This window comes from Sciurus carolinensis, chromosome 16 (genome assembly GCF_902686445.1).
Source record: "Sciurus carolinensis chromosome 16, mSciCar1.2, whole genome shotgun sequence".
Classification (NCBI taxonomy): Eukaryota; Metazoa; Chordata; class Mammalia; order Rodentia; family Sciuridae; genus Sciurus; species Sciurus carolinensis.
The window spans coordinates 7,881,002-7,907,041 of NC_062228.1; the positions used below are offsets into that span (position 1 = coordinate 7,881,002).

The following is a 26,040-nucleotide window of genomic DNA, read 5'->3' on the forward strand; positions in this document are numbered from 1 at the left end:
TAATTTGACACCTAGCTCTTTCTAGAACTTTCTTTCTGAATTAATCACTCTTAATTACAGTCCATCAGGTAGAAAACCCAAGTGGGGCTAGGAGCCGATCTGTCCCTTATTCTTTGCCCGTGATGCTGCTGGGGAGGAGTTTGCAATGCTGTTAAAAGGTTTAAAACACACAGAGATGTGCTCCTCATACATACCCACACAGATGCACTTACTAGTTTCTATAGAAAACCTTTTCCTAAATGCCATATTTGTCCTGGCTTTTCAATGGGACAGTGGCTAAGGGGGCGTTATTTCCTTCCAGTGTACTTCAAAATGCAAGTTGCAGTGAATGCCATTGATCACTCTGAATTCGCCTTTGATGTGACAGCTGGGGTTGTGGCTGGGGATATGTGCGCTGACGGGGCACCACGTCATCTGGACTGACAGAATACTGCCAGGATGCTGTAAAGAGGGCAAGAAATCACTTTGCTTTGCAGGCCATAATTAAAAATAATAGGCTGCTGTTCGTGGGGAGACACGATATGCACGACTCTAATTTAAAACCAATACAGTTTACCTGGCATCTTATGATTATTTATGCGCATCACGGCCATTGCTGCATCAACTAATTATCAGCTGATGGGGAGAGCGTTGCCAAAGAGGACCGGGAAGAGGTAACTGCAGATCAGGTGCCTCGAGGAAGGGATGTGTGGTGGTGGCAGAGACCAGCTTCCCTAGCCAGTCAAAGGTGACCATTGTCCTGCCCCAGCAGGTGGAAAAGCAGCATGCTTCACAGAGAGGCGTCTCCCTAAGTGGTCTGGTGTACATTTGCTGTGATTGTACCCAAGAATCGTCAGGAGCCAGGGCCATGCTAAGAACTAGGACCCCGAGGTGCTATGATTCCAGGAAAGTGCTGTAAAACAGACTTGTTCTGTTGTTGTTGCTGGTTTGTTTTGTTTTGACTTCAACGTCAGGGTCAGGGTCGGTGGTCACCTTTGGATTGGAATGACAATGAAACGGTTGGATGCAGTCAAGTGACTAGGTTGCAGGAGGGGTGTCCCGTGGAAGACATGAGCTTTGACAACACCTGGCTGCTCGACTCCATTAGACAAGTCCCATTAGTCTGGAATTTGAACCAACATGACTTGAACTTAATTAAATAGTAACTGGTTTGTTTCCTCCCAAGCCCCTCACCATGCCCATCCCCACACAGCCAGTGAACACCTTGGCTTCGGCAGTCTCTTTCCTAATTGATTTGTGTGGCTAGAGTCTGGTGGAAATGAGTTCAAGTCATCCAAATTTCCTTTGATGAATTATGAGTCTCAATAACCCTCAGCTTAGCACCCGGCACATTTATCTGAAGACTTTCAAGTGATTTATCTGACTCCCCCCACATCCTAGGCTGGAACAGGGAAACAAAGGTGACTGTAGAGATAAAGTGGAAACTATGATGCTCACCCAGATAACTAAACATCCTCTCACCTCCGTTCCCCCCAGAGATCTCATTTGCATAAATTTTGGGTAGTCTATCTTGGGTTCCCATTTTACTTGGCAGCTGCAAAATCCACCAGGGAATGGTCAGGGGATTTGCCATCGACTTCCAGATGGTGAGAGAATGCAGTCAGTTCATACCAAGGTAGCCCTATTTCCCCAGCCCAAGAGAGGTCATAAGATCAGCGTTGGTGCATTGTGATGGACGGTCCTTCCACAGGTCCCTCAATCCTGAGAAAAGACCAGGGAGGTCCACTGGGAAAGCAAAGCAGAATCCTTTCAAACCCAAGTTTGTATTTTGCCACTATGCACATCTAAAACGGCATCATGTTGCCCTCCGGCCTTGTTGGACTGGAATTTCTGCAAAGAAATTCTGCAGTCACGTTGATTTGAGTCAGAATGGAGTTGATGGGAGCAGGGACACACACTGTCCCTGTGTGGTATCTGCAAGCCATGGCAATTGACCTCGTTTTGTGTGAGCCTACATTTGGCTACCATGCCGAAAACCATCACTTTCAGAAAAGTCCAGGTTTCTGTTTTATATCTTGTCAAGAGCTGGCTGTGGTTCCCTGACACTAGGTTTGGGGTGGCATACAATCTGAACTTCATTGCCAGTGGCTCTGGCTTTGAAAAACACAGCACAGGAGTCTCCCTGAAAGCAAGGATCACCTTCTCCAAAGATCAGTTGAATACTTTTGGCAAAGTCTCCCTCCGATTTGGTTTGGCCCCACAGGAACTCACTTTACTTTCTTCCCATGCTGGACAATATCTTGTTGGTCCTGTGCCTGATACCCCTTGGGCTTCTTGGGGAATTCTCTTTCCAGCTATCCTAACAACAACCTCTGAGTGACATTGTTAAATGATCAGATGTGACGACAGCTTAATAACAAGTTCTCAGTTTTTGCTCATCAGCTTTTTGGTCTGTGTATCATCAGCATGAGACCGAGCCATGTTAGCGAGATCTCATTAGTAAACAAGTTGGCATTGCTGATACAAGATGAAACATTTTTAAACCGATAAAAAAAAATTTTAAAGAAGCACTTTAATCACCATCAAATGACTTTCACGCCACTTTTGGGGGCATCACTACATAATTCAGAAAAGATGAAAGAGCCCTATGAAGGAAGTAATGTTAACAACTCTGGTATAAAATATCTGTCACCATTGCTACTGATCCACTGTGATAAAATAATAACACCTTGACATATAAACACTGGCTGCAGCTGTGGGTTCCCTTAAGTGATTTTTTTTTTTGAGAACAATTTATCAGTAGGTCACATGCAGCTGCTGATCACAGAACCTGTGGGGAAGCAGCTCCTCTGTTTCCCACGATGGCATTGAGGAAGGGTGTTGACAATTCGGGACTGAGAATTTTCAGGAAGCCCGGCAGAATCTTCAATCATGCCCAAATGCCATTTCTGATCTAGTCAAACATTTGTGAGCTTCCAGAGGAGAACTGTGCCATCCATCTTTCTAGTGTATGTAAAATTACCCAGGATCCTTGTTCAGGATTAAGCTAAGAGCATCCTCGTAATAAGGGTGCATCTTTCTCTTTCAGAAGTCATTTGTCAGGTTTGCAGTGCAATCTTACACTACAGAAAGGTGGGATTGAGGAGGCAGTCGCTGTTTGTTTGTAGTTGAGGCCCTGAGATCTAAATTATCCATCCTTCTAGAACCCTTTGTTGGGATGAAAATGTTAAGTAGCCTGTTTTCATCAACATTTATGTGATAACTGCTAGCCATCAATTTGTAGCTGTCAGCACAGAATATAAATGAATATTGACTGCTTTAAAGGAAAAGGTACAGAGGTTTCTGATAAACAATATGCTGTAAAGGGAAAAAATCCGGCATATTGACATGTGTAATGCATTGGCCAGGACTCTGATATAATACTTACATTCTGATAAGGACACATGTTACAATTAATGTTTAGTTTTCAGGCTTCTCTACTTTACTATGCATGCTTGCTTAAAAGAAAGAATAGATTCCTGTCTTCAAGTAGATGTAACTATGAGATGTATTTTAAAATAGACACAGTGTCACGGCTTATCTATGCATTCGGTGATGGGGAGAGCTGGAGACGTTCTAAGATTGCTTTATCACAGACATATCCATGCCAGGACATTGCAGGGCAGATGCAGAATTCATCAATTATACAAAAAGTGGAGTCGTGACAGGGAACGGGGCCCACAGCTGGATCAGGCTTGGGACCCCAAGGGCAGGGAAGGAGGGCATCCCCTCTGGAGGTGGGCAGCGGTCAGAATCGAACTCCTGGGACAAAGAGGTGGTCTAAAGTGAGCCAATGTGGCAAAAAGGAAAGACAGGAGCCTCTTCAAACCTCACAGCTTTCCTTGTTACTCATCTGGGGCTTGTTAGCTGGAGCAAACACTTCCCAAAGGCAAAGCCAGCCACCCAGCCCAGGGGCCCTCGAACACCCCAGGCGGAGCGGATATGTCATTGGGATGTGGGGGATGGGCACCCCGTCACGCATGCAATAAATGACTGCCACCACGCCCTCTCCTTCCTCCCCCCGGCTGCCAATGGCACTTCCACAAGACAGGCGTAAGGTGGGTGGTGGAGTTCACCTCCAGACGTCTCGCTGCTTGGGGCAGAGCTGCTCCTGGGAACCATGACTTCAGCCTCTGATCTGAAAGACAACGACAGCTGCCCCCTCCAAGAGGTGACATGGTCCCCACTCACTGCCCAAGAACCCTCTCGACGGTGGACAAACTTGCCCTGCATTCCGCCAGCTCACACAGCCACACAGTTTGCACAGGAATGAGGCTCACAGTCTCTTTGATTACAGGGACTGATACAGTCAGCGCCCCCTTCCTCCAGGGCCGCCCTGTGCACGATGGAATTGCACAATACAGTTTGGTATAAATGCTAATCAGCAAACAGGCCAACATCTGCCAAAATCATGGGCGGCAGTAGAAGAGAACAGACTCTCTCCTGGATCGAACTCTGTCCTCCAAACTCTGTTCTGCTTTCCAGTGAGTTCCCAGCCATGGGGATCTTTCAAGTGGTCACGATGACGGTCATTTAAAGAGAAGTTATCATTTGCCCCAAAGAACCTCATAAGAATCCTATTACAACCCTCATGCCCTCTCAATGAGCCAGGGGCCATTGGCATCCCCATTGACTGAGAAACCCACTTAGCATCAGAGACCATAGCCTCTGTCTAAAACCACACAGACACCAACTAACTCCAGAATCTGTCTGAGTTGGTACAGGAGTCCTCCTTCCCAAATAAATGATACAAATACCACCATGTTGCCCATCTGCCCATTTCCTCTGATGCATCCCACGTGGCTCTCAGGCAAGCCACGTTTGGCCACACAGTGACACCCGGACGTGGCCTCCAGCACCGTGGGTTGGTCTGTCATGAGTTCACCTGAGAAATGTTCACAGGAGATTTTCCATTGTTGATTTAGTTAGTGAACTAAATTGAAATCATATCCATTTGGATTAACAAAAATGAAGACTCAGCGTCCCCTTGAATGATTCAATAGCAACTGAACCTTAATAAAAAGGTCAACTGATTTTAAATGCCACCTCCAGGCACTAGATTTGCCCAGCTAAGGAACATACTCCTCAGTGATAGACTTTTTCAAAGCGTAAACATCAAAACCGGTGAAAAGTAAGTCATCTCTGTCTTATAAATTCTCATGCGTGTGACCTTTCGTAGGACCACGTTCTAACACGCTCCATCAAGTTTGCAGAGGAAAAGCTGTGGTCCATCCCCCTTCCTGGCCCAAATAAAGCTCCAACAAATTGATTTCTACAAATTCCTAACAATTGACTCCTACAAAGGATACAGGCATAGACACATGCAAGTACTTCCCATGGATATTGAAATACAACTTCCTTCATAAGCCCTGCAGAGCTTTGCTAGCTTGCAGGCTGTTCTCAGCCTGTGTTACAGAAGGGATTGCACTGCATTTCTCACGTGGAAAAACTGAAGATCAGGAGCACAGATATTTGTTTTCAGGCTTTGCAGGTGTGAGAGAGTGTTCTGGAGAAGCTGTTTAGACCATACCAGGCCTCTTCCCCCGACGGAAGGGAACATGCCCACTTTAACACGGTGGGCCTGACAACGCTCCGCCACAGGCAAGCAGTCTCTCTGCTAAAAACGGGCTGACAAGTGTCGACAGTCTCAGGTTCCTTTTCAGTTGACTCCCCCACCAAGGTGAAGAATGCCATTCCCCGGGTGACATTGAGGACATAGTCTGTGGCCAGGGCTTAATGGCAGTGGTTCTGAGGGACAGCCAAGCAATAGGCTACGCCAATCTATCAGTAAATGCAATTGGTCCAAGAACAGGCCACCACTCAGACTTGCAGAGGACTCACTGAGTGAGGTGAAGCAGCGGAAAAAGGTCGTCTTTCAATGACAGCCATCAGCTCGTGCTGATCTGGGGCCTTTCCAGTTTGCATCAGGTACCCGACCAAAGACATGCATTTCTAGCACGATCCCTGAGGGGTGTTCTGAGGCTGGCTTTTGTGTAGGGTGAGTTGAAAACTCCCTCCCCTCCTCTGAGAGACACAAGACCAGTGGGTTCCAGAAGGAACGCTGAAAAGAATTCTTTTAAGACCAAAGAATATATTTGTTTCTTCTTTAGCTTTAAATTTGGGGGAGGAACAGGCAGGCAATCCCAGCCACCCAAAGGCGTCCGGATTCACGCTCACTCTAGGTTGGAAGGGTGGGGGCGGCTCTTAACTTCAGCTAGCCTGTGGACAAGGAGGAAAGGGCAGAGACCTAGGTGGGTTGCCTGTGCTCTGTTTTCAAGTCCATGGATTGTTCTAAACGTTTCCTTGAAATAAATGAGGCCCTTTCCATGTCTTCCCCATGTGCCAGGATTCTTACTATAAATGTTCCAAGGGCTGCATGACGGACTTATGTCTTGTCTTAAAAGACAATGGAGGTACATTAATGAGAGTTCCCTCTTTCTGGGCCCCAAGACATGCTTGTTGGGAAGGGGGCGGGTTACTCTCATGAGAGAAGGGAGAAGGAGCTGGCTAAGTGAGACCTTCAGGGGCAACTTGACGCATGCTTCTTCACCTGCACTTCACCCACCAAAGGCGTTCTCGGACCCACTGGACTTGAGCGGTTCTCTTCAGAAATAAGAAACTGGCTGCTGACTGCATCTTCCATCCATGGAAGAATTCCCCGGCATCCCCTGCTGACATCACCCCAAAGCCCACATTGCTCTAAGCACAGTTTCTCTTTGAATGGCGCGTTCTCTTTCTGGGATGGGAGACTGCTCTGGGGTATCCATTCTTCCACACTTTAGTTTGAAATGGCCAAGCAGAAGCCACTGGCCACGGAGTAAACACCTTCCTGACGACATCATCCTTCCACATGGGACAAATCCGATGGTCTGTCACTGAAATTTTCCAACCGGGCCACCTCCACGCCCTGCTGAAGGATCGATGAGTGCTCATAAGAGATAAGATAGTTTGCTTGTGTTAATTTGAAACCTTTTACATTTTTACTCGACTTTAACCTCTGTTATAGCTAGCTCTGTATCCTGTACATATATGTATGCCTCTGTATTCGCCATGTATACTGAAATAAACCAGGCAGAATTAATGGGTTTAGTTCTAACATAGTGGTACAAAGAATAGGTCTATACAACCAGTGAAGCAAACAGTTTCCCCTTCCTTGCTGCATGGAATGAGCCCACTCGGTGTGCCTGACACATTAGCTCTTTAGGAAAACCAAGAACTGACTGCTTTGTGAGCAGACAGAATTTCAGGGCAAACCCCACACTGTTTGTTTCAATTTTAAGGTTGACAGTTCCTTTATGCTTAGGTCATGTATGTATTCTACAACATAGTTATGGAAAGGCACTGGGGGAAGAACACACAGGGTCCCTGATGGGGACACCTCATGGTAAGGAATTAACTCTTGACACTCTCTTCCCAAAATGAATTTAGAGGATGGACTTTGCAGGATTCAGATCTCAGAGGTCGGCCCCAGTGTACAGCTCCCACATGTCAAATTGGGCACGTCTTCGTTAGGTATGTGCATTTTCATGGAGAGCTCGCTGGAACAGATCATTTCTCAGGCTCAAAGACTCTGGCCTTGTTAATATTTCATTTAGAACATACTGTGGAGAGTGTCTCATTTATATTACTTCCATAATTAATGGTGATAGCTTAGGCACTGCCTTTACACCGAGAGATCTCTTCGCAGTGGTCGGTGGGTAATGAGAAACAATAGATATTTCATTCACCAGCAGCTTGTTGCTAGTTAGTAGGAAATGATCGTGTGTGCTGTTGCTTTAATTGCCAGGGTAAATAATTCTGCCTGGATGTTAGTGAGCATTTTAAAGAACTTGATGCAAATAGGCTAGAAACAAAACAAACAAACAAAAAAATTACCTTGATTATGCAATACCTTAGCATAGAAAGTTACGAAGGTATGTCTTTTTTTAAAAATTGCATTCTATCATGCAAATATTATCTCAATATGCATGTGCTGACTACTCATGTACTGTATTTTAGGAAATACAATTAGGCCGCCTTTCTCTTCCCCTCTGTAGACTGTAAATAACTGTAGATCTTTCTCTTGTTTCCCTATGTAAATATATGTAAATACTAACAAGCTATGCATGTTGATATTCTAGGCAATTTCAGGTACTTTTATAATCTGAAGGCATGTACTTGAACTGGTTTATTCAGGGGGGGCGCTCTCAAACTCTTTAAAGCTGAATAGAAATTAAAGATTTCTTCATAGACGACTGTGACTTCTTGTGTTTGCCTTCTCACAGAATGGAGTCCCTCCCAGGCTCTGTCACCTCATGGTGAAGAGGCCCTGAGCATTGGCCAGGCCCAGAGACCATAGCTGAGCTATTTGACCTGGGTTTTTACATGCTTTCCTTGGATTTTCGAAAAAACTTCCAGAAGCATAAGACAGGCTTCTTTAGATTTTTCTAGTCAAAGAATCTTCCCCCCTCCCCCAAGTACCGAGGATTGAACCCAGAGACTCTTAACCACTGAGTCTCATCCCCAGCCCTTTTTATTTTTCATTTAGAGACAGGGTCTCACTAAGTTACTCAGGGCCTCACCAAGTTGCTAATGCTGGCTTTGAATGCTCAGTCCTCCTACCTCAGCCTCCAGAGTCACTAGGATTTCAAGGTGTACACCACCACTCCCGTCTAGTCCAAGTATCTTGAGTAAGAATAATTCCTCTTGCTCCCTTCCTACAACCAACCACAGTGCAAAAACCCTGGAAAGGGTCCTTCCCATTTCAAAGGTGCAGAAACTGAGTCATGTCAAGACTAGGTCCTTGCCTAAAGTCACAAACCCTGATTCCTTCAGGGATCAATAAGCTTTTTCTGCCAGGGATTAAGTCATTTAGGCTCCGCTGCCTCTGCACGACTCTGCCACTGTTGCAAAAAGCCATTGGCAATCTGCACAAAGGAACAGGGATGTGTCCTGATAAAATTTTATTGACAAACCTAGGCAGTGACAGGCCGTACTTGGCCAATCTCCTCTCTACACACTGCAAGAACACAGTTGCTCTTCAACAGACCTTTTGAGTCTGAGCATGTGTCTGATGAACTGGGGAAAACACTCTGAGCAACTGAAGATTCTTCCACCTCACTCGTCCAGGTAGTAGAACTCTTTGTGGAAGTCATGAGATGATAAGGAGGTGAGCGAAACTGAGATCACCTGAGCTTGTGAATCAAGCTATCTTCCTCCCACCAATGACAGCACCAGGTTTCAATTTGGTTATCTTTAGTTTTCATAAACAGGGATGGAGGGAAAAAGTAAGAAAGACAAAGGTAAAAAAGAAAGAAAGAAAGATAGTGAGCAATGCTCACTCTTCAATGAGAGGAAGGAGGCCATTACCTCTGGTATCTATGGAAACCAAGCAGCTCCCACACTTTTTAATGGCTGGAAAACAGCGTTGGTGTTTGAAGATGTTTTGCCCAAGTATGATGCTTTAGTGTAAATGCGTTAATTGACAGCTTCCTTCGGGACTTGTTTATTGAAGTTTCCAAACTTAATTTGATGGCACAAGGAACTCTCCCGAGCCCTTGAAGAATGTGGCAAAGCTAGATCTTTAGACAGCAGAGCCGGCTTGGGCACGGTGTGCAGATTCAACTCCCCTCTCCTGCAGAGCCAGGGAAGAGGCAGGCCTCACTCCCTGTAGTTTTCCATTAACAAACCCTCTGTGCTCACCTTGGGAAGGGAGAGAGAGGCCCTTTCTAACCTCTACTGAGCAAGAATCAATACTGCCCCGAGTCCTGGAGGGAACTGGAGGAGGAGGAAAGATGCGGGTGTTTTTGCAAATTGGGTGTCAGCATGAGCTGGTAGCCCAAGAGCTGAAGCCAGAAACACTTTGGCTGGAATCCTGCCTCTGCCACCTGGCAGCTCTGTGACAGGTGAGGAACCTCAGTCTCTTCATCTGTGAAGTGGGCATAATAACATCCTCTTCATGGGACTCTCGTTAGGATGGGTGAAGCATTTGGTCACTTCCATTCAACAAATGCTGTTCCAAGGTGGCTACAATCCAGTTTATTACAAGTTTAAAGACGGAAGCACACAGGTGGAAATATCCTCTTTTCCTTCACTCAGGGGGCTTAAGTAGGGGAAATTTCTGGTATCTGGGCTAGAAATCCATACAGCAAACACCCCTTTTTCCAAGCCAGGTGCCATGCTGACTGTGAATTCCACAGCTCCTCTGGCCACAGGGGGCCAGGACTAAGTTCGTGTCCATGGCCCTGGGACATCAACATTTGAAGAACTACCATGATGCTTCGTTCAATTCCAGACACCCCCACCCAGGCCCGTTACCTATCTCCTCTACGTTCCAAATATCTGTGAGCACTGGGGTCTGGGAAAAGGGACAATGCAAGCAAGCAAGTCCGGTTACAAAGAAAAAGCCCAGTAAGAGCATGGGTGGGCATATGGGGGGTGCCGAATATTCTTTCAAATTTTCTATTCAAAAATTTTATAGTAAAATTTGGGAGAAATATACGTGTCTCTCCTGTGGAGTGTTAGCCTCCTGCGGAGAAGATTAGGCACGTGAACGGCACTGGTTGCCTTAATACCCTTCAAATAGAAAGGGTGAAGCCCTTTTCCAGAAGGGTCCAGATGCATTCTGCTAACCCTCCTAGGGCCAGTGAACCCTGCCTTTCTTATTCTACCAGTTCAATTTTTGCCTCAAAATGTGAAAATTAGTTCTTCCATATTATTCCTAGCAGGCAATCAGTCCTTGGGGTCCCCAGCTCAGAGCCCAGAAACCAAGGAGCTGAAGATCAGAAGTGAGTCATTGTACGAAGGCATGTGAATTTGCAGCCATTCAGTAGGTGGCTGTTGAACTTGGCCTTTGCTCCTGACGGGCTAATGTCCACTGCATGCTGGGAGTGTCTGAATTTGGACCTGAAACTTGATGGTGGAGGTGAGCAGGCTGCACAGGAGTTGAGCACAGAGAAATGGGTAAGCAGATGCTGTCATGGGCCAGGGTGAAGGCTGCTGGTGTCTGCAGCTGGGTGGGAACCCTGTGGCCTGTCCTGGTGTCCCCCTCGCTTCCCCCACCCTGCTATGGCAGGCTCCAGATTTCAGAAGTGAAAGACCATCTCAGGTCAGCCCAGCCCGACCCTGGTGGTAGGATTTCTGGAGCCCAGAGTACCAAGCATTCTGTTCCCAACTGCAGGCTTAGCCTTCCTGACTGCTCAAAAATTCTCTTCCTGGCTGACCCCTATCTCTGCCTTCTCCTCCAAGCCCTGGGAGAGACAGAGTCCTTCCCTGTAGAGACTCACCTGTCACCTGGTCCCAGCTCCTCCCCTAGAGCCAGGTGGCCTACCCAGGAGCCACACCCTCTCCGGGCTAGGGCTGGGACAGAGCTTTAACAGGCTCGGAGGAGGCTGAACAAGGAGGGCCGTGGCCACCCAGGTGCAATCTCCACGGCAGCAGTGGGGGTCGTGGGTGCTAAAGGCTGCTGGCTCCAGAGGGCCTCTCGCACACCCAGGACCTACTGTAGCTTCTGATTCTCTCAACCTCACCTCACGGGTGGTGCTGTGGCCAAGGGGAGACAGAGACTTAAGGGAGGGAAGTCACTCAGAGCCGCAGGCCTGGGAAGTGCCGCCAGTGAGATCCAAAGAGCATTCTTCTCGGTTCGAAGCCCAAGTTCAGACCCCTGGCTCACGTTCCTTCCGACTCCACAGTCCACACACCCCAAAGCTTCCTGGAATCATGCGTAAATTTGAAAATTTATCCCAACTGGATCCATAAAGAGTTCACATCTTCCCTGCCAGAGTCGTCCATCTCCCTGGTGCGTCTCCATGGGGCTCCACAGAGCTCCTCTCCTAGGTCCTCAATGCCCTGGCTTCCAGGCTGGTGACCTCAAGCCCCAGGAGCATCATTTCTGCCTTGGACAACGCCCCAGGAGGGATGCTGGAGGGGTCTGCAGGCCTGAGTAGTGTTCTGTTTCTAAAAATCGCAAGGGAGTCCTGCAGGCCGGCAAGGCTGGTCCCCTGCAGCATCACCAGCGGTCTCACGATGCACCAGCTCCAGTCGGAAGTCTCCTGCCTTCGCAATTCAGGGAAAGGCAGAGCTCAGGACGGCGAGGTCACCAAGGACCATCTGACTCCGCCTTCTTCCCCTCTGGTGGCCACACCTGATGGCATCGTCCCACAGATGCCTGGCCTGTTAAAAGGAAGGCAGACAAGCAGGCCTTGCTTGCCAGCCTGGGGACAGCGAGGGCACCGGCCCCTGGTATCGCTGGCCTCTGACTTGGCGTGGTGGCTAAGCCTCTGTCCTCTACTGGCCGTGTGTGGGAGGAGGGAACTGAGACCCAGTAGGTGAGGTGACAGGAGAGGCTGGGGCCGCGGGGAGCATTTTCAGGCATTCATGGAACCAGGGGCTACACAGGCTCAGGATTCACCCCCTGCCCCACGTCGCAGGCAGATGAGCAGGGATGACCCCCTGGCGCCTCTGCTGCTTCCAACACCTGGTTAGAGCTCGTGCTCGTAGACGGAAGGTCCCCGGCCTCTCGTTCCCCAGCAGGGGGACACAGGGAGGGCGACGCTGTTTGCCCGTGTCACCCTGTGGCAGCCGGTCAGAGGCGCCAAACCTCGAAGTTGCTTCTGCTTGGGGCTTGCTCCAAAGGACATGCGAACAGATCCCGCCAAGGAGAGTGCCCGGAACGTCTGCCCCAGGCCTTGGTGATGCCACTGTGCCCACTTTCAAACAGGGTGTCTTTCTCACCCAACTTAAGTTGCTCCCCCACGTGAGGAAGAGCTTTCTCGAGTGGTAGGAACCAGTGACAGGGAAGGAAAAGCAGTCGAGCGTTCTTTCTTCTGGACGGAGCTCTCTGACGCGCTGCACCTAGGGGTCCGGGCCAGCTAGGTTGTTTCTGCCACATACCCCCCTTCCCCAGTGAGACGTCACCATGAGCCCCGGCGAGGTGTGTGGGGCAGGCTCCTAGTCCAGACCAGCTGGCCTCCCTCTCTAGCTCGCCCCCACCCCTCCACCCGCACCCACTCACACGAGGGACTGCACTGGAGCGGCACGGCTTCGAAGTGGACTGTGGCGCTGTGGTGGACACTGTGGTGGACTTCCGAGAGGCCCCTTTCTGGACCAGGAGCTGCTCTGTTACTGTCTCTGAAGGCTCAGTCTATCCTCGGGATCCGCCCTCCACCAGAGGAGCCGCCTAGCCCAATACAACCCTCTCCAGGAGGCAGCCCACGTCAGTGGCTTCAGGCCTCCTTGGCCCTATTCAGAACATCTCTGAAGCATCACCCAGCTTGAGAGTCTCCTTGGGACTGGCTGAAGCATCTGCTGCTCCTCTATCACAACTCAGTTCTCCCTCTGCCACACCCTGCTTACCCCACAAGTGTGGATCCTAGGGCACACCCCAATAATCTCCCTGTAGGCCAATCTCAGTTGTACAGTCTGCTTCCCAGAATACCCAACCTACGACTAACAATAGCTCAGCGACTTTGAGAAATACACTGAGCCACTCTGAGCCTCTGTTTCTTCTTCTGTAAATATGAGATATGGATAGACATACATTTCAGTCATCCTCATGACTGAATCAGACCATGCATGCAACATACTCTCCTGCTCCTTGGGTATAGTCTACACTCAACAGATAGCAGCTATGGCAGTAGCAGAAGCGGAGGCAGGAGCATCTATCTGTTCCCGCTGTCCTCTGCCTACGTAATCCTTTCCCATCCATCAGGTCAGGGAATAAGGCCTGGGGCAAAAAGCACAGGCTTTGTCAGCTTCGGCTAGACATGGTAGATCCAGATCGGCTGTGTTTGTCTGCCCAGGAACTTTATTAAAAGTCCAGTACGGGGGAAAACATGTTTAACTCTGTGATCAAGAAACATCAACAACACATTTGAAAGATGGGAAGCAGATGGAGAAGTGGCAAGTCCCGACTCAGCAGAGTAGGGCCTCCCGAAGGGGAAGCAGCAGAGATGAGCCCGTTCACCCAGCGGAAGCCGGGAGGGAGCAGAGAGGAGGCAGCGAAGGACAGGGCTCCACGGATGGCCCCGGAAGCAGGGTGGCACCTTGCTGAAGAGCGTGGGCTGTCACCACGTTCAGCCACCACAGCCTCTGTGAACGTGTAACTGAGACCTCTCCTCGTCCTCACAGACCGTGTCCCCTACAGTTGGCATGCGGGTGGTCCACGGCCTGAGGAGAGGGGTCCTGGCACCCAGGCTAACATGCAGCAGAAAGGAGGTGCCTAGCTCATACGTCCAAAGGGGTGAGTGAATGAATCATCTCAAAGGAAAGAGACTTCAAACCCACTTGCTGCACAAACAGAGTGCAGGTTACTTCCTCTCCAAATTATCGTTGGTGTGGTTTTGACCCAGTTGCTCTCCTCAAGTCATGACTCGCGTCAGAGCTGCGCCCATGTAAGGCTGAGGGTGCCAGAGGCTGGGCAGAGCGGGCCCTGGCAGGTGTTCTCCGGCTCCCCCAGCCAGGCCCCCGGGCGTCTCAGTAACCTCATAAAGGAGATTTGCTGTTATCTTCCCCATTTATAGAAAACAGATACAAAGTCACTTGCACACGTCTACACAATTCCCAGGTGACACAGCTGAGATCCAAACCCACGCCTGTGACTCCAAAGGCCACGCACAGAAGGTGTGGCGCTAAGAGGATGCCTCTGTAGCCCTTGGGGGCTGCCTCTTGTCCCCGAACTTGCTTTCAGGTGTAATTTCTACAAAGCTCCCAGCCCATGGGAGCCCGCCATGCAGGCTCTTGCCTGCAGAGTAACTGGAGGGCGAACAGGCTGAGGCCGCCTCCAGAGCCCTGCGGCGTGGAACCCGATGGCAGGAGAGGATGCACAAGCTCATAGATGCCCTTGGCGTGTCGGAGTCTCCTCTGGCCTGTGAACAACCAGCCAGAGGGGGCCGCATGCCGAAATCCACAGCAGACGGCTTGTGCACGAGTGTGCTGTGTGGGGAGGGAACTGATGGGCCCCGTGCCACAGAGATCTGCAGTGGGCTGCGCAGCAGGTGCAGAGGTGAGCCCGGGGCCGCCATGATTGTTGAGGGAAACCTGGATCCTGCCCACCCATCGACTCAGCTTCTCCCCAGATTCCGTCCCTTTGACAGGAGCTGGGCTGTGCAATCGACCTGGTATCCTGAATCATCTTTACCCAAGGGAGCCCTTCCCTCCGCTTCATCCAAACCAGTGGGGTCTCACCTGGGTCCTTGCTGGCTAGGGGACCTGCAATAAGAAAAGGGAGAGAGCCCTATATGCAATATTTTTTTAAATTTTAGTGAAAAGCATGGTTTATCTCCAAAGAAACCAAATGGACCATCACTACTTAAATCGAATTTGTTAGGTAACTGTATCACTTGCAGCCCGAGGTCACACTGGAATAGAGAGCAGATGTCCTTCCGTGAAGACAAGGCCCAGAAGCACTGCCCGCAGCCTCTTCCTGATTTGAGCTTCAGCAAGACGCGAAGAGCAGAAACCAGCGGGGCTGAGGCTATGGTCTGCTGCAGGGCGGGGAGGCGGCCGGTCTGCTGGGGCTTCCCCTGTTCCAGACTCAGTGCCATGAGTGCCCAGGTATCCAAGTGTGAGTTCTCTCCCTGACCCTCGGGAGTGCTCGCTACTCTCCTCATTTCTCAGGGGGTCCCAAGGGAAAGCAAACTGCACGCAGAAGTAAGAGAACTTGGATGTGAACTTCAATCTATCTGATTCCGGAGCCTGTATCTCCTACCCTGTATTGCAAGATCCCACCAGAAAATACAAGAGAAAAAATGCAGCTTCACAGGAGTAGGAAGCAGGGCCTTGAGCCTGGGAACGGAGAAGCCAGGGAGAGCAGAACACTGGCAACCCTTGGCTGGTTCCCAGCCAGGGAGAGCAGCTTCTCTCCGCTCTTTGCTAGCCAGTGAAGCAGCAGGAAGGTCAAGGCATGACACGAGGCGCTTCCTTCCTCGCCTTCTCCCCAGGCACTGTGACAGCTCAGAGAGGTTTGATGACTTTCCCAAGAACACACAGCCAGTCAGGGGCAGAGGTGGGATTCAAATACGAAAAGGGCCAGCTGGGCTCCAAAGTTCATGCTCTTCTCACTATACCTTCTCCTTGTCCTGAGAACAAGCAAGGGGGTGGACCTCACATAGGAAATAAAAAATGAGAGGCAGAAAATAAACCAAAATGAAAAGAAGGCTGCCCTTGGAAGCCCAGGGCCACGTGGGTCAGCTAGAGGATGCTTCTGGATTACCCGCCACCTTGAGAAGAAACTTTCTTGGCCAGTTGAGACCTTACCAGGCATGACCCAAGTCTCTTTCACTTGCCAAGTCATTCTCAGAACTATAGAGATGGGGCCAAAATGTTCCAGAGCAACAGGCTCTTTGCAAATGAGACAATCCACACATGTCCCCAAGGGTTAGCACTGGCCTGGCCTACAGGACTCAGGGAGCAGAAGAGGAATGAATGGGCGGATGGGCGTGCGGGTGAAGGGATGGAGGGACCAGAGAGGAACTTAACCCCTCAGCTATTCGGGGGGCACTTCTTGACCCACTTAATACCAAAGGAGGCCTACGGTGGGCATGAGTCACCAGCAGCAGCCCAGACGGCAGGCACGCACATGCGCCTTCCAGAGCTGGCAGGAGCAGCCTGGGTCCTGGGAGCAGAGCTCCCTGCCCACCTAATACTACACGAGGCGTTAACTGCATTATCTGGAAATACCCTGTGACTGATTCCCATTCCTTATCTTGAGGAGGAGAAAATCGTCTCCTGCGCGGATGCCCCAGATTCCTGGTCAGTTTATGTAAGGCGTTTCAAGTGATTGCAGTATTTTAAGCCATTTTTAGCTTAAATCACCTGGCGTGCAGTGAGCCCAGAAAACCTGATCTCCTGCTCCCTTAAACTCCCTGTTTTTCCATTAATTTTGTTTAAACTCCTCCCTGCATCCTAAGTACTTCTCCACTGAAAAGCAGGGCTTATAAGCACAGAGCCCCCCACCACACGATCTTTATAACAGACCCCTACTTGGTGACTTTGGGGCATTGCCTCTCTGGACCCCAGACTCCATTTTTTTGGGGGTGGTCCCACTTCTGCCAGGTGGAAGGTGAGTAGTGTTTATTCTTTGTCGTGCCTATTTGGTGATTCTGTAGATTGGGGATATTTCTGCTCAGCCCAAATAGGATTTGATAGATACTTCCTCTGAATTATGTCTCAGGTGACTCTTTACCGACAAAACTCTCAGAAGACCTTCAACCAGCTGGAAGTGAAAACGGAGCTTTTAGGAAGTAGCTGGAGGAGGCCTTTCTTTGCACAGAGGCACCTACTTTGAAATACACAAAACCCACAGTAAAGCAAAAATGTCAGGGTGTCAGATACACTTCTCTGAGCCTGTAGCCTGATTTCCACCTGGAACCCTGGTGGCCTTTCCCTCCCATTAACAGAAGTCTGACTTGGATTGTCTTCCCAGCATCTTCTCATAGATACCTCACCTTTGACACACGATCTCACTTGAACACGTGGACAAAGAAGACAGCCACAATTCAAATATTTTGGTAACATCAGCTAATTTCTTCTTACACAAAAGTCCTCACACTTCTTTATAAAAGGGTTGATAGGAAATATTGTAGACACCACAGACTATACGGTTACAACCACAGAAGGAACCCTGCTCTTGTTGGGCATAAGTAACCGCAGATAATATGTAAACACATACACGAGGCTATGCACCAATAAAACTTTATTTACAGAGAGAGATGATGGACAGAATTTGATCCATGGATGGCAGTTTACAGACCCCTGTTATACCAAAACCAACTGCTTAATCATCTAAGTAACACCAACTAGTTTATTTTCTCAATAAATTCCTTTCCTTGACAAAAAGGACTTTATGTTTGACTGAACTGAAACAGTTGAATCCAAGTTGAAAATGTGGTAGGAGTTTCCAAGGAACATGAAGCCCCTGTCCTTGGGCCTCTTCGTATTGGGAAGCCCCCTGTGTGAATGTGACCACCCAGAGACACAGTAGTAAGTCCATGGTCTTTGGAATTCACATCAAGACCTGGGGTAGGACCCACATCTCGTGGCTACATGTTAATTCTTGTGAATTCTTTCCCGTAAGAAACAATTTGCTGTGAAAACATTTCCAGGGGAAGATAAAATAATGAAGCACCCAGATGCTTCTAAATCTTTATCCCTCTTCCCCACCCCACCCTGTTTCCTAAAACTAGGTAGAGGATGAAACTACCAAAAATTTTTAAGGAATTAAATTACCTAGAATAATTGCTCCATTCATATCAATTGCAAGATGGCAAATAATCCACCCACCCCATCACAGGGAGCAGGTAAGAATTTTTGGTGCCTAAAATTTCAGTGCAGCCAAGCAACTCAGGAAAGCAGAAGAGAGCTGCCTCCACCTACATCTTTCCTCTCTTCTAGTTAACAACTGTTATAAAAAGAGAGTCTCACTCCCTCCACTGGAAAGGAGTTACTATGGACAACAATTCTTTAAGAAGTACACTTTCCTAAGGGAGCCTCTGCAGAAAGTTCAGTCTGTTTTTCAGAATGTTTAGGCTATGTGGGAAGTCAGCACACTGTGCTGGCAACAGAAAGCCCTGTGACCCAGTGCGACTGCCATCTCTCTCCCTGGGTTTCTGTACAGACATTTCCCCCCTCTGTACAGGATAGGTGATTTCTTTTCTTTTCAAGTCTATGTCAATTCTTCCCCATAGAACCTGAGAGCTTTCCACTATGTGTTGCAATATAGATTGAGATGCAATAAAGACTATAATTATTGAGCATTTATGAGAAGTAATATTTTCCCTCCGGTGCACGTTAGCTCGCTGTTCACACACGAGTGTGAATACTGATGCTTCTGCTTACACTGTTGCCTCTGGAAAAGGGGAAGAGCTGAAGCCCAAGGCCAGTGTGGGGAGCAGCCCGAAGTAGTCACCACTGATCTCCGCCCGTGTCTCTGGAGAACGGTGTGGATTAAGAGAAGAGTTGGGAAATAAAAGTGGCAATCTGCATGCAGGATTTAGATGTCAAGCCTTTGTGTTGCGAGATTTGGAAGACCCAAGCCAGCACGGGCAACAAGGGTCCTACTGCGCCCGACTGGCAGCAGATGGCTCACGGGGGCTGCATTGCTATATAAACGTTTAACTGAAAGTTTGATTTCATAAGTGTGGAAATGAGGCAAAACAAAAGGGAGATGATTCTCCAAGGTGCTTCAATCAGTAATTTGTAATTTCTTTGAAAATGTGTGTTTCACTAGCTATCCATCCAAAAATTCTCTGAGAAAGGAATTTTGGAAATCTTCAAAAAGAAATTGAAAGTGTCTTAAAAAAAACTTGCATGAGTACAAAAAGAAGGAGGAGGAGGAGGAGCAGAGGAGGAGAGGAGGAGGAGGAAGAAGAGGAAGAAGAAGGAGGGGGAGGAGGAGAGGGGAAGAAGAAACGAATGAATATTTGCACTGTGCTGCGTCACCTTGTCAGAGCAGTCGTGACTCCAGGCTGTGTCTAAACCACCAACAGGAGGCTGGCCCCTCTGCCTGCCTCCACTGACTGACATTGCCTCCTGGGTACCAGGGCAAAAGTGGATGTTTCTCTCTTTGTCATACACGACCCTGCTGCACCAAAGCCCCGTCCCTTCTCCCACGTCTGCTTCGCCTGGCTCAGGATTCCATGCGTGTTCCTCCCTGGCACCTTCCGGGAAGGAGATGAGGAGAAGTGACTCCTCTCTGGGGCACTGTCCACAATTAGCAGGTTGGGGAGGAAAGGGCAAAATCACACAGGAAGCGCGAGAAGGGACTCGTGCCTGGAGAGCACAGCTTGTCTGGCTGTGCACGGAGGAGATAGTGGCAATTAGAGATAAGAAGGAGCACTATCGCGGGTGCCCGCCAGGCGCGGCTTCCGAGGCTGATGGATGCCCAGGGAATGCACAGCTTAGATGAATTCATTCATAATTTTTTTTTTTCCTGTTTTCAAAACTACAAAAGAAAGAGAAGATTTCACAGACTCTGCCTATAGGAGGCATTCGGTAAATGCTCGAGCAATCTGTGCTCAGGGCACTAAAATACTATTCCTGGGGATTATAGCACAGAGCAGCACATGTAACTCTCACAAATGTCCCGTGTGCGGAGATCTGGCGCTAAAAAGCACATGGTGTCTAAGAAACTTTCCCTGAGTCACCCCATTTAAGTGGCCGAGCTGGACTTGAACCCAGGAAGTTGGTCTCAGACTTTGAGAGTTCCTGACCAGCACCCTAGGTTGTGTATGATGCCCAGGGTTGTTCTAGATCTTGTTCTGAACATTCTGGATGTAACAACTGGTTTTACTGTGTGATTTGTATTTTCTCGAGTAGTTCCAGCTTTTGAAATCACATCCCATTGTGAAACGGTGACACTTGTCTCTCCTTCTCAACCTCAAACAAGTGTGAATAATTCTGAACATGAGCTAGAAGAATATGTGTGCCCAGAGTCACAACGTAGAGATCACCCAAGTTCATTTTTGACAATACAGAAAATTTTCTGAATAGCTTCTCAAGGCCAGAGGGCACGTTACTCTCTCCTCCTCACACGCACGCGCGCGCGCGCACACACACACACACACACACACACACACACACACACCACCATCTCTGCAGGCCTTCCTGTGGGTTTCCTAACATCAGGCCTCAGGTGTCAAGCACTGAATTTGTCTTTCTTTAGAAAACAGAGGAGCCCCTTCCGGCACGAGGCTTCGTCCAGCACAGCTCACCCCGTGAGCCAGGCACTCACGTCTCCTTGCCCTCATTCCTTTCCTGGGCCCTTCCACCTGCCACCTTCTCCACTCCAACACCATGGGGAAGAAAATCTATGGCGTTCCGGGGTGGGTCTGCCAAACGTCCACTGGCAGGCATTTGGCCAAAGGCCCTCCCTACCTCCCGGTCGTCCAAACCATGGAAGATAAATGTGCGTCTCTGACATGAGTCTGTGCTGTGGGCTCTCCATCCATCCTCAGGCCACCTGGTGACGAATGGGTCTTGGCTGGAGAGGGAGGGATCTTGTCTCCTTTAACTAACAAACAACATATACAAAAGGAATTTTTCAAGGGAAAATGGCCCCTGGTGAGAAAATAGGGTCAAATACACCTTTAAGTATTACTCTTTGTTTCTCTTCAAACAGTAAATAAGCAGGGACAGGCAGAGGGCTCACCACCAGAGCCAGGTGAAGTTGGAGGTGCATTTCCCATTGAGATTCCTCTGCTCTGATTGAAGAGGGGCAGTTTCCTGTCTGTCCAGCAGCTTGACCGCAGCAGGATGCTATGTGGTACATTAATTCTGAATTCAAGTGTTCCAAATCCAGTAAAAAAACCAACTTTCCCCTAAATTCAGAGGGGAGGGGCCTTCTCCTCCCCAGTGTTGCAAACAGGTCAACAGTTCAGTAAAATACATCTGTGATTTTTCTTATCTCCTGGTCTTTAGGATCACAAAAGGACCAGAGGTGGGGCAGCTCATCAAATTATTTTCATGTCCCTGACTTTTATAAACAGTGTAATGTTTAATTCTCAGTACTAGGGACAAAGATCTAACCTCGTAACTCTTTAAAACTTAAAGAAAATCCCCTACAGCTGACAACTATACAAAAACTAAGAATTTCCCCTCCTTTCCTGATGGACGACTTTCATCATCTGCCTCCAGAGCCAACTGAGCCATCGCGGGGAGTATGGGAAATCAGAGCTGCGTTAGCTGGAGGAGTCAGAGCCTCCTCTCCTGACTCCTATCTTTGTCTTCCTATACTCCCACTCTTCTGGGAAAAGTAGAACATTCTCAGGGTCAGAGATGAATCACTGAGGTGCTGGGAGGTTGGCCAAAGTCGGGTGCCATCTTGGTTCTCAGGAGAGGCAGGTGCAGGCTGGTACTGCTAGGCTGGGGATTGCAGAGATGAGGGGTGGTCGAGGAACGATGCCAGGCTGCATGAGGACAAGAGCCTGGCTGGTGTCCACTGGCCAGTGTGTGGCAAAGACAATGGGAACACACAGGGCGTGAAAATGTGTGGTCTGTGTAATTCTTATAAGTGGTGCCTGCTTTTCTCAGGTCTGTGCCCCTGCGGGCGTGCTTGGACCAGGCAGGCATTGTAGTGGGGATGCTGAAAACCATGTGTGGAATCACTGACTGATGGGTTCTTTGTCCACAAAGCCAGTTTTGACTCTTCTGTCTAGACTCCACACTGACTGCATCTGACTCAAGGGGTTCCAGTGATTCAAGGAGAGATCAACTCTGAACCTCTGGGGAAGGGCTGAGTCTACCAATCTATCTAGAAGACAGTGCTGGCCATCACTGACCTTATCCCACCTCTTGGAGTCCCCTGGACAATGTCTGTGTCTGCCTCCTGTAGCAAAACCACTGACAGAAGAGACAAAAAGAAACAGTCACAGAGCCGAAGAGAGCTGAGCAAATGACCAGGGCAATTCCCACCAACATGTGTGTGTGCCTCTGTGAGCATCTAAATGGCAGCTCTCGAAGTTCTGAGAACAGAGCCCAGAGCCCTGAGGGAAGGACTGAGGGATGGAGTCGCTGTGATGCGGAGGAAAGAAGGCATATCTGGGAGGCACAGAGACCTCTCTGTACCCTTGCTCTGCTCCTCACCAGCCGTGGGACCTGGGGCCTGCCAGTCACTACTCTGTGTCCCGCTTTCCTCATCCATGGAGGGGGTGCCATGGCAACCTCCTCACTGGCTCGTCATGGGTATTACACGAGCTTTACAAAAGCAGAGCTCACCAAGCACTCTGTTACACATGTTCGTTGTAATAATTATGATTACTGCCCAAGATGTTGTTAAGTGAGGTGGCCTGTTGATCTGCTCACAGGACCGGGGAGGAAGCAGATAGTTCAGTAAACACAGCCATTACTGGATGCACACAGCCTCAGGAAGGTCTAGAACATGACAGGTACATCTTCCCGTTCAGGAAATGAGATCTTGGTCTTGGCATCTGAGCGTCCATGGCTGCTCCAGGGCAGCTTTGAAGGTCACATGTGTTGCTAGCACAGTTTCCCACAAAGCCCTTCTGCCTCTCCTGTCCCTCCTTCTCCCCAGTTCTCCCTTGTGGGGGGACAAAGGCTGGAAGGCTGATGGTCTTACCCACAACTCTCAGCTGGCCTGACCTTGCGACCCTGCCAGGTCTCCAGGGAAGGGAGCCAGCCAGGCAGGGCTGGGCAGGCCCATGGGTGCCCCTTCCCTTGTGGGGCCCTCCACCTGCTCTGAACACACCCCTCTCCCCTCAGGCTGGGTGGGGTCTGCCAGTCCCATCCCCACCCCGGCCAACAGTGGGCTGGTTTCCACGGCTGCCGGAGGAGATCATCTGGATATGGAAGATGGACCTCCTGACCCCCTCCTGAAGCTGTGCCTCAGACTGGGGACACCACGCGCAGACCTGCCTACCATATGAATCTGACATTCTTAGTCCTTTGTCCTACGAGCTCCCCAGCCCGCTTCCCTGTTCCCCTTGGCAGGGATTTTCTTAAGACCCTTCTGCCGAGTTGGGATCGTGAAAAACACAAATATGTGTATTTGTGTAAAACACATACACATACACACACACACACACACACACACACACACACACACACAGGCAGGCAGTGCTTGCTCTGTACCTGGCAGGAGCCATCTCAGAAACTGTGACTCATTACTCATCATGACAAAGCTATGCGGTGGGAACTATAATGATGGCATATTTATAGTAAAATTAAGAAATAAAGGAGGTGATAACTTGTCCAAGGTCAGAAGTTGGTGAGGAGAGGGGTTAGGGTTTGAACCCAGGTCTCCCCACCCCAGAATCCTGGCTTTTAAACCCCCTGTTATTCAACTTTGAAACCACAAATAACCCCAGTGACCCCATTTTAATAGGCCCCACTAATGACCTTCCCGCCTTTTGCCCCTTCCAGTTCCAGTTGAGAACCATCATCACCCAGGGCTCAAGGCAAAAGCCCAAAGACGCCACCTATTTAGATACAACAAAGGATCTGGGAAAATATTCATCTGGACCTTGAGATCAAGGGGTGAAGTGTGAAAAGGGAGGCTGGGGGACCCAGGCATTTCTGGTTGTCACAAAGACTGGAGTGATGCTGGTATGTGGGGTGGCGGGTGGGGGAGACCCCGGACACCCTACAGGGCAGCACACAGTCCCTCCCACCCCAGCACCCACCCTGCAGCCCCCAGTATGAACAGCGCCTCGTTGAGAAACGGTGGACGTGAGCAGAAGGGACAGTGGTTCACGGAACCAAAGAGCCTCCCTCCTCCCCCAGCCTCCAGTTCCAGAGTCTCTAGCTGCCTGGGGGGCACGGGGCTCATCTTTGGTCGCGCTGGGCCGGGGGAAGATCTCCCTGCGCTGCCCTTCCTTCTGCTCACCGAAACTCGTCTGCTGAGCATCCACAGATTGCCCTGGGATTGTCAGAAGGTTCAGGAATGAGCTGTGGTCAGGTGAGATGAAGCTTTCAAAAGAATTGTGTTTGTAAAGCCATATTAATAACCGGCTCCGTCCCAGGGGCGGAACGGGGTTATTCTGAAGGCCTGCGCTGCGGTGTGTAAACGCTGCTGCTGCCTTTGGATGAGACCTGCAGGCTGGGTCGGGCCACAGTGGGGTTGTCGGCAGCCTGAGGTTGGAAAGGCCTCTCCATTTGTGCCCTCTGGCCCAGTCATTCCACTTCGAGGACTCCAGGGCAAAAGGAAGGCCAAGAATCATGCAGAAAGATGTCCGTGTCAGCATTCTTTATAAAAGCAAAGCACGGAGTGCCACCCAGGAAAGATGGAGGCAACTGAGACGGAGAACCTGGCAGCCATTGAAGAATAAATAGATACATAAACAAGTTCTTTGCAAAGAGTTTTCATTAATATTGGGGGAAACTTCTGTGCACTATTAAGTGAAAACATAGGATTTCAAATTATGCCACCTAGTCGTTGGTCCAGAAATCCCACTTTGCAAACATATCCTCCCAAATTAAAATACAGCAGTGTATTAGGACAGACACACATGAGTACTTATTGCTGCGGCATTCATAGGGGTTCAAACGGTAAAAATGACTGAGAAGACTGAGAAGAACTGGAGGGTCATCAAGAGGGGGATGTTTGATTGAATTAGGGTTATTCCACAGCACAGTGTGGCATGCACACACTAAAAAAAGAAGTTTCCACCTCTGTGTGTTCCCTATGCATTGTTAACCAGTCTAAGCAAATTTATCAATAAAAGGCAAAGTATTATCTTTTTACACAAACACACACTCCACCCTGCATGTTCATGTATGCTCTGAAGGTTTGCATGGTCACAAAAGTCCCTAACAGCCACCTGGCAACAGGGACGGGTGGGTAACAGAGAGTGCCAGCTGCTTCTTCCCACATCTCCACTCCGTTGGCTCATGTCACTGAACACAATTAACATGGCGATGTACAAATTCTAATATGTTTTTAAAACTTTATCTCGACCTTTTAAAGAGGCATACACCTGGGTTGGGGAAAAAGACTACTGAGAGATATCCGTATGCATACTACTCGCCATTACTCAGTGTTGTGATTAGGAGTTATTGCTCTTTTGTCAAGGGTTTTCACATTTTTCCAAATTTTCCATTTTGGGTATCTGTATTGGTCTTCAAATCAAAATAAAATGGATGGATAGATGAAAATACACAGAAAAACAGACTAAAGGAAGAAAGGAAAGAAGGGAGGGAGGAGAAAGGGAGAGGAGATAAAAGAGAGAGAGGGAGAGAGCAAAATAAGCAAATTAAGCAAGTGAATGTAATGCCAGCCTCCGTTTTCCTCTTTCCACTTCTTCGGCAGCTCTAGATCACTGTCCACGGGTTCCTCCTGCCCCCAACTGCTGTCCCACACTTCCATGTGGAAGCCCAGGAAGATGCACAGAAGAACCTGATTAAAAGAGACTGTCTGCCCCTCATGGTTTATGGCCACTCCGTAATGGGTGAAACCTCTGGAATTAATATCTGATGAAAAATAAACCTGTTAACAGGACAGATTTATAGTATTCAAATGACTATCGATCCATTCAGTACACAACTAATAAAAACCTTCCTTGCATGACCTTCCACCTCGAGCACGCTTAAGCAAATTATCTCTAATAAACAAGTATTATGAGGACCCCAGGA

General features: G+C 49.0%; 1 protein-coding gene across 1 annotated transcript in view; it reads right to left on the minus strand.

Moving 5' to 3' along the window:
* Positions 1–26,040, minus strand: part of Wwox (WW domain containing oxidoreductase) — an 889,380-nt gene that overhangs the window by 1,540 nt on the left and 861,800 nt on the right. The window lies entirely within an intron of this gene.